The sequence below is a fragment of the Hetaerina americana genome, unplaced genomic scaffold (assembly GCF_022747635.1).
Source record: "Hetaerina americana unplaced genomic scaffold, ioHetAmer1.1.p SCAF_6, whole genome shotgun sequence".
In the NCBI taxonomy this organism is placed as follows: Eukaryota; Metazoa; Arthropoda; class Insecta; order Odonata; family Calopterygidae; genus Hetaerina; species Hetaerina americana.
Window position 1 is genome coordinate 71,902,157 of NW_027287205.1, and position 16,013 is coordinate 71,918,169.

The window sequence follows — 16,013 nt, forward strand, 5'->3', positions numbered from 1 at the left end:
CAATGGAAATGTGCTGGGCTCAGTTCGTTGTTAAAACACCACAGTTTATTCATCAATTGATGGAGCGTTCTAATTCAGCTCGACAGCTGACTCGTGCGTGCCCCTGTCGCCATTAGAATGTCTTTATTCGGGCACAATTGAGGCCATAAGGTTCTTTCTTCTATTTAACCCTTCGTCAAGTACATAACAATAAAAGGAAATACAAAGCGTAGTAAGAGAAAAAGAAAAAAAGATAAGTCATATGCATAATAAAAGAAACAAACGCCGGTTATAATTTTGTGGGAAAAACCTAGGGACTTAAGACTTAAAGAACCTAATGAAAACCTAGCTGGAACACACCCACAAAGAAGGAGGGTGCGAAAAACATGCGAAAACCTTGACAGATAGGAAATAATAAAATAAATGAATACTATAAGTATAAGTGTGAAGTACAATACAATATGGTTATACATATTAAATACGATGAAGTACAATAAATACATTTGAATGTACAGACATGCATAGTTAAGTAAAATAAGAAATTATATGCCATAATGCAAGGTGAAGCTGATGGTCGGAAATGGTGCAGGTATAGAGGAATTGAGATGTCTGCACAGGAGTAGATTGATATAAAAGTGTTTTCATCATGGAGAATCTTTTAGGATTTTAGTGTATCTGTTTTTTATTAAAGTGAGTAACTGGAAATTTTTAATGTCCTTAGGCAAAGTGTTCCTGAGTTTACAGGCTGTTACATGAAAAGATTTTCTGTAAGTTACTGTGTCGTGTCGAGGTAATGAGTATATATTATTTCCCCTAGTTTTGGCACTGTGCATACTTTTACTGAGGACAAGTTTATCAGATAGGTACTTTTGTAGATAATTATGTTTATTATGAAAGGGAAGTGAGAGTAAATGAAAATTCCGCCTGTCTTCAAGTTTTAGCCATTTAAGTTTACAGTAACTTTCAGATGCATGATCTCGCTTCTTTAGACCAAAGATAAATCATACTTAGGCGTTTTGAGTTCGTTGTAGCTTTAAGGTTAGTTCGTCCGACAATTTTTGATAAGCTGGATCGCAGTTGTCGAAAAGAGGTGGAATAAGAGTATTGATAAGCTGCTTACGCAAAGAGGAGAGAATGCTTTTAAGTTTCTTTAGGGAGTAAAGAGAGCAGTACATGGTTTTGCATATTTTATGTGATTGGTCCACGTCAGAGTTTCGTTAAAAATAATCCCAAGGTTAGATGATATTTTATGAAGGGGATAGGCCTATCTGTGATTTTAAGTGACGAGAGTGAAGTAAAGTTAAGTTGTGAGAGAAGCCTTGTATTTCCAACGATGAGTGACTGACTCTTGCAAGGATTAATTTTGAGGAAATTCTTGATGCACCAGGGGAAGAATGAGTCTAGATCAGAGCTAGTATATGCAATGGCATCGGCGAGGTCGATGGTAGTCTAGGGGTAGAGTGAAGGGTAGAGGTTACAGATGTCTTAAGTCAATTACAATGTCAAGTCTAGGGGTAGAGGTTACAATGAAGATATATGTGTACATCGTCAGCATATAGGCGATACTTGTAGTGAGTGAGTTGGGAGGGTAGGTCGTTTATATATCGGGAGAAAAGGAGGAGGTCCAAGCGTGGATCCTTGAGGTACGCCACGAGGCACCTCCATCCACTCAGAAGAAGAGGAATAGGAGGTACATTTTTGTTAACGTTCGCGGAGGTAAGACTTGAGCCAAGATACGGCAGTAGATAAGAAATTCATGAGACGGTGTTTCATTGATAATTTGTCTTTATCGGATGAGTCGAAAGCTTTCATCAAGTCAAGTAGGCCCAGGACGGTAATTAGTCTTTTGTCGATTGCGTATCTAATGGCGTCTGTGAATTTGATTAGTACTGTGTGATTTACGGAAGTCGGATTGGTAAGCAGTATTTGATTTGTGTTTTAATTGGTTATGAAACATATTTACTTAAGAAACCTTTGGTTTTGTTCATTTGTTTTCCCTGCAGGAGTTTATTTTGTAATTTTAAGTCTCTCGCGCGTAGCTAATTTCCTACAGGTCGATTGGTCCTCCAGTTTTGAATAACCTTATGACCCAGCATTGTCAGGTTACCGTCAGCCATCAGGGTCAGCTTCTTGCAGAATTTTCCCCGCCCTCTACTTTCGCATTAGCCCAGCAGTTTGAAACACTAGCCGGGGAAGCACATTGATTTTTTACAACTGACTACTCTGGGTGCCGATTCCCCGTCTACTCGTCACAATTGTCCCAAAGACAGCAGTCAAGGTAAATTGAATAATTGCATAATTGCCCGTGGATATGAATATTTAAGGCGTGTTTGTCAGAGAAAGGCTGATGATGTTTCCATCCTCATTTTTTTATTAACTATAACATCATTTCAAATTGTAATTTTTAATGGAATGTTGACAAAGAGAATGTTTTTCCTAACTGCGCATATATTAATATCTCTGCTTGTGTACGTGGGATTCGCGTGCAGCATAGAAAGTGACACCTTTCTTAACCGATTAAAATAAGAATTTTCGGCAAAGATCGCATTAGTGACGGTGCAGAATTGATAAGTCAACGAGCACATTGGATTACATTTATCTTGAGCAGCTTCGAAATTCGCAGCTAAAGAAGAAGAATTTTGAGATTGAGGAAGTGATTAATGAGAAGGCAGCAATAACAAATTTGGATGATAGAGAAGGAAAGAGGGCTGGGTTTTAGACAGGTCCAATGGGATTTGCTAACTGAAAAAATATTAAATTGTTGACCAGTTTTTGTTGTAATTTTGTTGCTGAAAATATAACATGCAAACAATCCATCCAGGACTTCTTGTAATGCTAGAACTCTTTGAGTGAAGGCACTATATTTTCTAACTATAGGAAACGTAATCGGTCAATGTGAAGTGTTATTTGCCGGATGCCACTGTACGAAGATTAATATCAAGTTTACTATTTAGAGTGAAACAGTTTTTATTCCATTATCGCACTGATACGATCAATGATAATTTCGAGGGCGAAAGGTAAAAATCAGTTTAAGCGAAGTGTAAGACCTCAAATCTGCTGAGTAATCTTCGTACAGTACTAGAATCAAATTGCAGTCCCATGCCCGCCACTCTGCAACAGTCGATATAAACGGTTCCATTCATAAATGCTCTATAATGACCACTATTAACTGCGCGTGTTATCAATGGCCATCAATGCATGCAAACAGCCTCCCTATTTAATCTGATTCCCCTCAGGGCAACTACAGTACCATTTAGGTATATAATTCACCTGTCAGGTAAAGAGATAATTTTCAATATCCGCCTGTGTCACCCCATGATGAAAAGAATGTTGTAATAACAAGTTTTTCATTGAATTTTACTCAATCACGATGCGAGATTTGCATATGTGATATGATGTGATGGTTATATCTTAAGGTGGAACTGAATGCCGACTCAAGACACCGTCATCGCACGTCATAAGGGCAGAGATTTTCTCCTTGATTTGTTTCCCTTAGCTAAAACCCTCACGGATCCTTCGCGGTGTCGCTTCGGTGAGAGCATGTCATGCGAGTTCCTTTTCCAATGAAATGAATTGTCAACATCAATATGTCACTCCTAAGCTCACGCCGTCTCTGCGCAACGTTCTCGAAACTACCTGCTTAGAAGAGCAAACAGGGAGGTGAAGGGGAAGTATGAGTTGACCTTGATTTGAGTTCTCGTAAATTTCATCAATTGGATTACATCAAAATAGCTATTGATATAGTTTGAACTATCTGGAATTTTATTTTATTTCACGGCTGTGGGACTTATGCGAAGCATTTCAATGCAATAAATAATTGAAGATGGATTTATGAAACTCGCAGTAGTAGTAGTTTTGAGGGGAGGCGACCGACAGCTAAGGCCATTTGCGCCATAGGGGAAGGACAGGAAAGGATGAAGGGTGGAGAGAAACCCGGCGTCGGCATTAGCCTACTCTTTACGAAAGGCGCCAAGGGGTCCGCGGCTTAACGTCCCATCCGACGGACGGCGTACTCACTCAAAGTGCCCTCCACAAAGAACCTCAAGTAGGGATCGAGACACCTCTGAAAAATATTCAACACCGCCGGGATTTGAACCCGCGCCCTCAGGGTGGGAAGCCAGTACGTTAGCCCCCGCACCATCTCGATCCCCATGAAACTCGCTCTTAAGTTATTATTTTCTCTTACAGGATAACTTTCAAACATAAACTTAAGTCAATGAATACAGTTTCTACTAATATTTTTTTACTTTAATTTATACTTTACGCGAATTATCTCTATTCGCGTGCTTTTGGAATAAGTTAGAAAACATTTTAGATGGGAGGCATTGAAGAGGGACGAGTGGTTCCATTATAATGACGAGGATAGTATTTAAAAGTATATAATTTAATCCAAATATTATTGAATGTTCAATGTCTAAGAAACTAGTTGATTTGGGAAAATAAAGGAGGTCTGGTTCGAAGAAACATTAATCGAAGATGTTGCGTAATTTTGGTGAGAGATGTAGAGGAAACGTACGTAGAAAACGAATCGTGGCCATATTCTTGAAGGGAGATGGGAAATATCAGGAGCTATGGACAGTACTACTATGAGAGTATGTTTTTTAATTCTTCGGACTTCTCGTTCGGGACTGATTTACTACCTAATTTTATGCAAAATATCACGAAATTTATTGAAATTTTCAGTTTTATGGGGATAGATTTTTTAGATATTTTATTACCCTGCAAGCCACCGCTAGAATGGGTGGTAGGGGTTGAATAGTACACACCAGACTAAGTTTGACTCCAATATTTGCACCCCTACCGTGGTCGGACAGTGTTATTCTGATCCCTTATCGTTTGTGGAAAAAATAACATCTTAAATCTATCTGTTCTACTCTTGATCTGCCTAATTTTATTGATATGATCTCTCCTACCGTAGTACGATGGAGGTAATGATACATTTTCAACATCACTGCTAAAGAGACATCCTATTGATGCAAAGTCTATAATTTAACCTTCACTCCGTGAGTGATTACCAGCCTAGCTCCTCTAATATTTTGGATACCCTACTAAGTTTATCACAACAACTCTTTACAAATGTAGCTCTCGACGCTGCACGCGGTCCAATATGACAATCAATTCAACTTCGTGAGGATCCCATATACTAACACAACATTCTAAATTAGGCCTAGCTAGTGAAAGATAACATTTTCCTTTTTCATCACATTTACCCAGTACTCTTCTAAAAATCCTAATATTTTGTTAGCTTGTCCACATATTCCCCGTATGTGTTTTGAGTGAGGGTAGCGCCTAGGTATTTAATTGAGTCAATAAATTCCATTTTGGTGTTCCCAATGCAAAAGGCGTTAGGGAGAGAATGACTCTTTTTCCAAAAATTTATCACTACGCACTTTTTAAGTTAAATGCTAATTTCCAAATGTCGCACCAGCGTTGTATAGCATTATGGTCATCTGAAAAAGCTGCTGTGTCCTCAGGATCACAGATATCACGGTAAACCACAGCATCGTCGGCAAATAAACGTATCTTACTAGTGACTACGGAGTCAATGACGTTAACTTAAAGAAGGAATAAAAGAGGTCCGACAACACTTCCCTGGGGAGCACCTGAAGTGACTTCTGCTGCATTAGGTCTAACTCCATCTATGACTACTCTTTGTACCCGACCTTTCCAGAAGGTTTTGTTACAAACCAGGATATGTTTACCCATGCCATATGCTTGTCACTTCGTAATGAGTTAACTATGGGGTATTTGGTCGAAAGCTTTCTTAGAACCTTGGAAAAACCGCGTCCACTGGAACATTGCTCTCTCGCGAAATAAGAATATCACGAACAAAAATCGCCAGTTGGGTCTAGCAGGATCTACCCCTTCGGAAACCATGCAGATTTTTCATTAATTACTTCTGATTATCGAGGTGTCTCACGACCTAACTAGCAACTATATGTTCCATAACCTTGCACGAAATACTAGCTTGATCAAAAAGTTCCCGGAATAACCACCGTGTGGCGCTCCCATCGTTCCGATTTGAGTTGTGTTTTTTTGTTAAATTGGTACATCTGTTGTTGATATTCCCTTTAAATCTTAGTGTCATAACTTGACATATGCAAAAGTTACGGTCGGTTTTCGGTATGTCCATCAGTGCTTCCTGCGATTTTTCCATTACTTCCTCTCGGCTGCTAAAACGCGTTCCCCGTAATGGTTTTTTAACTCGATTGAACAGAAAGAAGTCACAGGGAGCCAAATCAGGTGAATTCGGTGGCTGTTGGATGGTATTTGTTGCATTTTTCGTCAAAAAATTACGAATAATAATAGCACTGTGCGACGGTGCGTTATCATGGTGCAAAATCCACGAGTTTTCTGCCCACATTTCTGGTCTCTTTCGGCGAATTGCTTCACGCAAACGTCTCATAACGCCCAAATAATACTCTTTGTTTACTGTCTGGCCTTCTGGCAAAAATTCATGATGCACTACACCGTTGTAATCCATGAAAACCGTCAGCATTGCCTTCTTTTTTGACTGAAAACGACGTGGTTTTTTTGGTCTCGGCTCATTTGGTGAACGCCATTCACTTGCCTGATGTCTGGATTGCGTGTCGTACTCATAAACCCACGTCTCGTCTCCAGTAATGATCCTTTTGATGAATGTGGGATCGGATTCAGCCTCGCAAATCATGTCTTTTGCGACGTCAACACGGTCTCTTTTTTGCATGAAATTGAGGTCTTTTGGCACCAACTTTGCTGCTACACGACGGAAACCCAAATCATTAACCACAATGTCTTGGGCGGATCCATAGGCAATGTTCAAGTCCTCCGCTATTTCTCTGATGGTTAATTTGCGGTTATTGACCAACATTTCTTTTACTTTATCAATTTTTTCACCGACTTTCGATGTCGATGGTCTGCCACTGCGTTCATCATCTTCGATTGACTCACGACCACTTCTGAACCGCTCGTGCCACTGGTAAACGACCGTTTTTTTTAGAGAATCGTTGCCGAAACACTTTTCCAACATTTCCAACGTCCGTGCGCCACTAAATCCGTTTTTTACGCAAAATTTAATACAAGTTCGTTGTTGCAAATTTAAATCCATTTCTGCAATTGTAAAAAATCGCCAACACACACAGAGATAGATACTCTTGGCTACGTAACTTTTGCAAATGTCAAGTTATGACACTAAGATTTAAAGGGAATATCAACAACAGATGTACCAATTTAACAAAAAAAACAGAACTCAAATCGGAACGATGGGAGCGCCACACGGTGGTTATTCCGGGAACTTTTTGATCAAGGTAGTAGATGTGAGGGGAATAGATCTGTAATGACTCGGTTCCTCCTTGTCTCCATTTTTAAATACAGGTGTTACATTATCCGTTTTCCATACACTGGGAACCTTGTGACCTATTAGCTATTTCTTAAATATGATTTTTTGATATGGCGCAATTTCCGGCGTTCGATTTTAAATATGTGAACGAACTGGTATTTCATCGTGCCCGGAGAATTTATTAGGCTTCATGTTTTTCGGCTAACGTTCTATTCTATTATATAAAATTTCAATTTTGGGCATCGGTTGGCCGGCACGATTTTACAAGCCATCAGAGACATTGGTGAAGACGCTTCGAAAGAAGGAATGTAATAAGTTAGCCTTTTCCAAACTGCTGGTTACTCTTTCGTATTTTTCATATTTGAGTGAATTAACTGCACACTCGTTTCCCTGAACCTCTCGGACGTACGACGACAATGCTTAATGCTTCCAAGGGGATCGGGATGATATATATGTAATATTTTTTCGCTGTACAATGTTTTTTATCATCCACCTTATTTTTCCTGAAAATTTGCTGATATCACTATTGAAATAATACTTTAACTCACTATTTGATGCTTGAATTTTGCATGATCGTAATATATCTACGAGATCTGCAAGAGTTGTTAAGAATTTCGGAATAGAGATAATATATGAACTGGCGTTACTAGCGCCAGGCTTAGAAAATGGGCATACTATATTATTGTCTACTTTCAAAGGAGAAAAAATATTGTTTTTAATTCATAGTTACTTTGCATATAATGTGTCTAAAATGCACCAAAAATAATACTTAAAAACCTTAATAGAAACAAATAGAAAGAATTCAGTTGAAGCTATTTTCTGTCAACTTAAATTCTATTTCGATTACTTTTAAACAAGGGTAATTGACTTTTACAATAATTTCAAATGTGCCTCTTGCGTGCTTTATATTTGAATGAATATATCAAAAATTCTTCTTTTGAATATTATAAGTATTAAGGGTGCTTTTTGTGGAACTTTTTAATTACGAAGAATTTTATGATTACTTCTAGGGTTAAATAATATAATTAATCATTTGATGCAATTGATATAAAAAGCTATGAATAAAATATATAAGAAAAATGTAGGCTGTACGAGGCTCGTAATTAAGGAATTCGACAATTAACCTATATAAACGATTTCACTGATCGGAAAGATTTATTATCGCTTTAATTGATCTAATAGGTTACTAATTTGTTTAGTTTCCGCGTAAAATAAAAACTGGGGATGATTATTGTTGTTTTAGCTATTTTTATTCGTTTAAAATAATATTGGCTGTTTCTTTCCAGAATGCCTATTCAGCAAACGTCAGAAACCAGAGATAAGGAACCGCGGATAAAAAATGTTGAACCTCTGCTTGATTTTCTCTGATTAAATGATAATTTGGAATTTAAATAATGTTGGAAGGTCTAGAGGATAATGGAGCAAGTGCCTTATAATCGGCATATCCAGGAGTCAAATGTGTAGGGCAATGTCTGAGGTTAGAAATACCAGTATTTGATATGATATCTTTTTAAAATTATGAGTATCTGAGCACTCGTATTTCGAGAATTAGACTAAGAAGGTATTGTATTAAAAATACTGAAAAGGTGGAATGATTTCCCAGAAGACATATGACAATGGGGATGATCCAAAGTAAATAAGCCATTTGTCATGAGTATATTATCATGCCGTGCTAAGCAGTGCTTGATTTTGTTATGCCATCCTTTTCTATAGTTAATGTTGTTATAAACTAAATGAAGGTGCATCTGCCCTATTTTTTGCTATACATTTTCCGCCATAGATATGGTCTCTCCATTTAAACCTTTGATGATTTAGCATAATCAGTTTTGTGCTGCCGTACTTGTGATAAGCAATTAATTTTGTCATCTACTTGTGATATTATTATAATTTTTTCCCAAGGGTTTGTTATTTCGTTCATCCCTCCTGTATGCTCTCTGAGTAGCCTTTTGATAAATAGGCAAGGGATTTACAGAATCTTGTTTTTTTTATATTCCCCCTTAGGATATGCAGGACTAGTATTAATTGCCTAATTGCGTCGTTTTACAGTAAGGAAAAGTATAAGAACTTTGATGGAGCACCATTTCATTTAATGTTCTACTTTTAGTTATTAGCAGTGACTTGCGACATCAAAAAATGGCAAAATCGGACTCTTTTAAGTTTCCGTAGGCCTATCGCAGAACACCGTGGACCCTGAAGAAGTAAATTCGAATCGCATCGCTCTATATTAGGGAGACAAAATACATTTTTATATGCTGCCACCGAAGGTTTATCTTAGCTTGATTTGACCACCCTATACGGGATCTGCTATCAGGTAAAGCTCAAGAACATCAGAAGAATGTGGCTACTATTAATATTTAACTTTCTGCGACATGTAATCAGAAAGAAAATTCTGCTAAACCTTTCTAAAGAGACTGGGTTTATGACTATTTGAATGATTATCTGACCGAATTTAGTTGACATTTTTCATAATACATTCACATAGTCCATAGTAAATACTGTGGAAGTATAAATATGGGCATTAATGTGGCTAAATGATAATATCAGTGTTTCAGTTTATTTACTCCCATTAGGAGATATGCAATAGGAGTGGTGTAATTTGTTTTCTTTAAGCCTCTATTGTTGCATTAATTTCGTTTGTATGGAAATCTCTTACGAAACCGATTTTTATTTTATTTATCGGTTGGCCTTTCATGAAGTTTTGGAATTTTAATTGATTTAAATCGGTGAAGCTTGAATCATTGAATTCATAATTTTTAAATGGGAAATATGTGGACTAAATATATTTATGCTCGGTCCTTAGGTTAGATGACAGAAAGAATATCACGTGGCGCCTTTCAAAAGCTTATTATTTTTCGAATAATAAAGTCAAATCGGAAAAATATATTTAATTTAACTTGATATTTCGGAAGCGTAGGACTGTTTTGACAAGTATTAGGGATTCTTTGACTAAACCTGATTCGAACGAAATTAGTTTTCTGTTTGAAACCAAAATATCAAGTCGATAACTTAATAAATTTCAACTGCACGTTTTGAGTTTTGGAGAGAAAATATTTGTTTGATAGTTCAACTATAGTATTGGTCAGGTGCTCTCAAATACACGGTACTCAAATACAGTTGTTTCTCTACTGAAATCCCAAGGTCTCGAAGGCTGAAGTTCATGGTCGTTCTAATTCATTCCTAGCCAGCGGACTATTTAAACGTGGGACTTCATTTAGAGTGCTTATTTGACTACTATGATCTATTTTGGATGAAGCCTACTTTTAATTTTTACTTTAAATTACCTTGCGTTTTTATTTTGAAAGTAGCTTCTTGATAGTTGTAAAATCTAAATCTGAATTAAAAAGGGTCGATTAATATCGCAAAGGGCGGTGAAACACGTCGGCCCTTAATTTTCATTTAAACCCAAAGGTTTGTTCACTCAGTGGTCGCTGTGCCAACTCTATCAAGGCCTACCGGTCAATCTTAATAACCCACACCCCCGCACCTGCTTAGCGAAACGGAACAGATTTATAAGGGGCAGTGGTTTTCATCGAGGTTTACCCTACTAGAGCTCGATCTCTGAAAGTACGTGCATGGTATGAGGTCACAGACCTTTTGAAGGAAAAACCTTCTATGCAACTCGATAGGAAAGGCATTATATAGGTTGCGGTTTCTTAGCCATGGGATATACAAGCGGAAGTTTATTTTTTTCGCGATTTAACGGTATACTTGGCCTTCCGCAAGAGTTGAGTTGTGATTGGGCTGGAATCCTGGAGTGCGTAGGAAAACCCTTAGTTCGGTTCTTCGGCTTAATAACTGTATCGCTTGATAGCTGTGCGCACGTATTGTATTACTGTGGTGAATCTACTTCACAGATTCTATTCACCGCTTCCGGTCGGCGATTTAAAAGCATCCACACTTTCTCAGGTTCTGCCTTGCCCTTCTGTCACACGGCTATTTTTAAAAATCGTGTATAATTTTAACGGGGAAAATTAAGTTACAATTTGAATTTATATACCGTAGTCCATTTTTCAACTTGGTTTACAATATTAGTTTGACGCATTGTAATAATGAATGTCTTATTTTGGTTTAATTACATAAGTTACCTAAAATTGTGCCCATTGCAATTTCTATCGAAGGGATATATGTCGAGCGATGATCATGCAATGAGATTCGAAGTACATACTCTTCAATAAAGTTCTTGTATGCGTATGCGATTAAATAAGTTGCATGTTTCCCTTTTCGAGATCATAAAATCAAAATTTTAAGCCCTATTTATATGTAAATATTTATGAATAATTTTTTATCTCGACGAACCGTATTGATTGAACTTTTAACATGTATGTTCTCTAAAAGGTATTAGCTTGTATATGTAATTTTATTTATGTATTTTCCGCAAACGATGCTTTCCAAAAATGGGGCTTGCACATATTTTAATAATTAATCATTCAAATTAGCTCACGTTACTAATGATATGTGTATTCTAGTGCCTTTTTTAAAAGTATAATGGTCTACAATAATTATAAATCGGTTACGCGTCTGCTTCGCTGGACAACGCCTATCTTCCTACGCGATGTTTGTGCGAGGGAAGTAAGGATTAAAATCTAAATATTAAGATTTATTCCATGCCAGAATAATGGTTGGCTGCGAATGTTTCCGTATTATTTTCATCATATTAATTTCAGCATATTGGGGTGTAAGACAGAGCCACTGTAAAGAATAAATTAAAAAGTTGTCAAAGAATTTTCTAAATCATTCATACGGTTAAAATTTTTTTTCATGAAATATTATTGTAACTGGCCCATCAAATGTACGATATACGATCTTAGGCACTAAAAAAGGTTCAATAATTGTTGAGGAAGTTAAAGTCAAGTATGCCATCATCGTCATTATTTCAGTTCTAAGAATGGTTCACTGCAGCCCTTCATTCTTCTCTTATCACTGATCATTACCTCATCCCTCGGTTAGTACTCGGTTTTAAGGTCTTCTTAATTTGCCCCATGTACTTGTCTCGTGGTCATCCTCGTGGGATATTCCCTTTAAATTTCCCTTCTATAAAATTCGTAGTATGGGGTAGACGCGAAATTCGCCTTCATTAAATCTCACTTCAGTAATAGCGAAGTATTTTTCGTCGTCATTTTCGAGTGTAAGAGGATAAATTTTTTAAATTAATTAATTTACATTAATTTCCCTTAATTTTTAAGTGAGACATCCGTCAAGCAGTGTTAAAACGGTGACAGACATGCAATGGAAAACATTTATGTCGTACCAAGTAATCAAAACAATGTCAACAATTATTAATTTAACTTTAAAGACCACTTAACAAAATAATTTCTTAAATTTTAGCAACTATTTAATTGATGCCTGGTGCCGTAACTTGCCGTCATGCGTCTTCGAGGTGGCTCGTAACGTATGATGTACACATATAAGAAAGATTGCAGGCGAGGCTTAATGCGAAATTCCCTATCATACCCAGCTGCCAAAGGCAATTGCCAATTAGAAATCTTAGCTGAAATCACTTCACTAATGTATAGAGTATGTCTTGGATATTATCAACTTGCAGCATCCACATCTATGTGAATGATTTTCCCATTGAGATTTCTCACAACTGTTAGAAAGAATCGGACCCATGGACTTGGCCTCGATCTCACTTTCACCGTGAAAAAGACAAGAGTGTATTCGTTTTGTACTCTGGTAACAGTATCCTCCGAGATATATATTCTGTGGCATGCTAGTTATTCTGCGGTTACGTTAGTGAGCGTTCGTCGATCAAAATCTGTAATTGGCTTAATTGGACTGATGGAAGTCACTTACTCTTAAGAGCTTTGAATTTGATTGAACCCAAGAAAAAAATGTAGGGCTTTTTTTCGCGATGATTGGATAATTGTCCACCATTTTTGAATTCTGTATATTATTTCGGAAAATGGAATCACGACAAAATATTTGAAACAAAATTCAATAGAATTAATTTTTATGTATTCATCATGTAATGGTTTCGTCTCCTGGATTTCTTTCGAATTGAAGCTTGACCCAATAAAATATAAATCCTGAAAGTATTACTTTGAACAGATGTGATGGTTGAATTTTCCAAAGAACCTGTTTTCAAGGAAATGTTATGATATCCAAGACATCTACGATTTTAGTGAATTATTTGCAATAAAAAATTGGTTAGTGCCTTTAGCAGCCGGGTATGATATGGAGTTTCGTCTAGAGTCTCGCGTGTGATCTTGAAGGGATTGTATGTGCGCATCATAGCCGTGTGGCAGGATGCTATGGCATCAACTATTGAATAAGTTGCGAAAAGGGAGGAAATTAATTTGAATAGTGGTCATTAAGGTCAAATATAGGGAATTAAGTTTTTTCCTATTACAATTTTTGAGTGCTGAGTATTTTTTTTCGACCTGGCGCAAGGTGAAACAAGTATTTTAGAATTTACCAATAGGAGAGTCTGTTTCATCCAAGTGGTATGCGGTTCTATTGTGTGGCTATAATAATTCCTTCCATGACAAGCCAAGTTGGGGGCTCTGTGCATATCTGCATGGCCGTGTCCCTTCGAGAGTGAAGTCTTCTATGCTTGTTTCCAGTATGTCCTAACAATTAACGCTTCAGTTCTTATCATAAATTCGTTACCGGTTTAGTGGATCTCCTTTAGACTCTGTATAGGTCCTTACTTATGGGTTATTAATATTTATACATGCACGATTATTATTACCGCAGATTGATGTCCAGAGTCAATTATGCCCTGAAGAGATAATTGTTATTTACACGAGGAGAGGGTTTGCGGCTAGATGTGCAAATCACAGACTCTCGAATTATAATATCTCACACCCTTCCTCATAGCTTCCATTTTTGGCAATTTAATCATTTATAGTTTCCATATGCATGCGTGTGTGTGGGTATAAGGAAAATCTTGCTCGAACTATTTCTGATGAGGGCTGTGTTCTCGAGTTTAGGGGTAGGATTTGATTAAGTTAATGGATAAATTGATCTAATTGATATTTGCATCATGCTTCTTGGGCCTTACCTTAATATTTATATACAGTACCCATAGGTGGTTATTAGATTAGTTGACGCTATATTTACAAGTGAATATTAAATCGTCGTATTATTGACTTTAAAGAATACCAAGAGAGCAGTACGAGCTCGCATGAAGAGCGAAACTTGACTCTACTGACCTTTTATTTTATAACAACTACCTGGATAATTAGGGTGTTAATTATATAGTAGTTTTACAGATTAAATTAGATTAATAAATGAAAACTATGAATCATAAGCATCGGATATCTTCCCTAACCATCTAAACACGATATTCATATGCGAAAAATTAAACAATAGGTATTCCATGCTTTATGTGAAGAAATATCAGCGTAAATTTCACTATATGTGCACAAATATGGAATAAGCATCTGAATTTGAATTGACGGAGAATACGATATGCATATTCTTTCGGAAATTTTTATGATAAGGAAAAATTCATTCAGGGCATGAGTTTTAAAAGAAAAACGTTCAGCCTCAAAACTAGTTATTGGAATTTATTAAGAGAAGGAAAAATATCCTTAAACCTATAGAACCTAAAAAGCAAAGAAAGTTTTATCATATAGAACATTGGATCAACTTTTAATTTCAGCTGGCATCCGTCAAGTGTGGTTAAAATATTTTTAACTACTTTGAAAAGTTTCGAGTAAATAGAATCTTTTTTCGTTGAGAAAACGTAAAAACCGTGAATGATGCCGTTGCAATATTTGCTACCAGCTGTTTTAAAATGAAACTATTAAAGAATAGTTTGGCCTTAATGTAAGGTAAAAAAAGTTTTCACTGGAAATGTTCGCTATCACATTGGACGCCAAAGATTTTTTTTAGCAAAATTAGGCAACCCTGGTAATCTAAGCATGGGAAACTTTTTCGGGGATTGAGGTGGCTAACGTACTGGCTTCCCACCCAGAGGGATTGGGTTCAAATCTCGGCGGTGTTGAATATTTTTCAGTGGTATCTCGATCCCTGCTTGAGGTGCTTTGTGGAGGGCACGTTGAGGGAGTACGCCGTCGGATGGGACGTTAAGCCGCGGACCCCTTGGCGCCTTTCGTAAAAAGTAGGCTAATGTCGACGCCGTGTTTATCTCCACCCTTCGTCCTTTCTTGTTCATTACTAATGGCGCAAATGACCTCAGCAGTCGGTCGCCTCCCCTAAATACTACTACTACTGAGAGTGTTTTATATATTTTTATTGTAATTTCTCGTGAGTTCCCACTGTCACTATGCCCGAAATCCGATGCCATAACTTTTAATGAAGTTCAGTCATTGAGGAAACCATTTGTGGTGCTCTTTACGACTGTTCTCCTAATTCCCGGAATATTAAAAAAAAGAGGCATTTAATGTTGCTATAGCGTTGATATACAGACGCAGTACTTAGATACTGCTTTACTACGCTTAGTACTTAGCGAGAAATTAAACTAATTTTTAAAAAATCCTATTATTCTGAAATATTTTTCAAGTTGTGTATTTGCGGAAGATGTGGCTCTAATGGGAAGATGCTACGGAGCTGGTATTCAGCACATCTAGGCAACGCTGTGAAATGCTTATTTTCGTTCCTTTCAATATAGGTTTCTTTAAAAAAGATTTAGTATATGGGGGAGAGTCTAATCGTATCGTTGCGGAGGCCGATTGTTGGGCTTCTCGCGAATGAATGAGATCCGTGTTCCTATGAGGTTTAATATTTTGAATGGCTTGTGATATCTGCT

The 16,013-nt window shown here is 37.1% G+C and overlaps 1 protein-coding gene across 2 annotated transcripts in view; it reads left to right on the plus strand.

Moving 5' to 3' along the window:
• LOC139695093 (probable palmitoyltransferase ZDHHC24) overlaps positions 1-16,013 on the plus strand; it is a 55,983-nt gene that overhangs the window by 16,947 nt on the left and 23,023 nt on the right. Inside the window, exon 4 of one of the 2 annotated variants that reach the window (XM_071593720.1) lies at positions 8,584-8,643. The exons of the other annotated variant lie outside the window; for it this stretch is intronic. The gene's annotated coding sequence lies outside the window, so the exon portion shown is untranslated. Of the gene's footprint in view, positions 1-8,583; positions 8,644-16,013 lie in introns of those variants that run through there. 2 annotated transcript variants of the gene reach the window in all.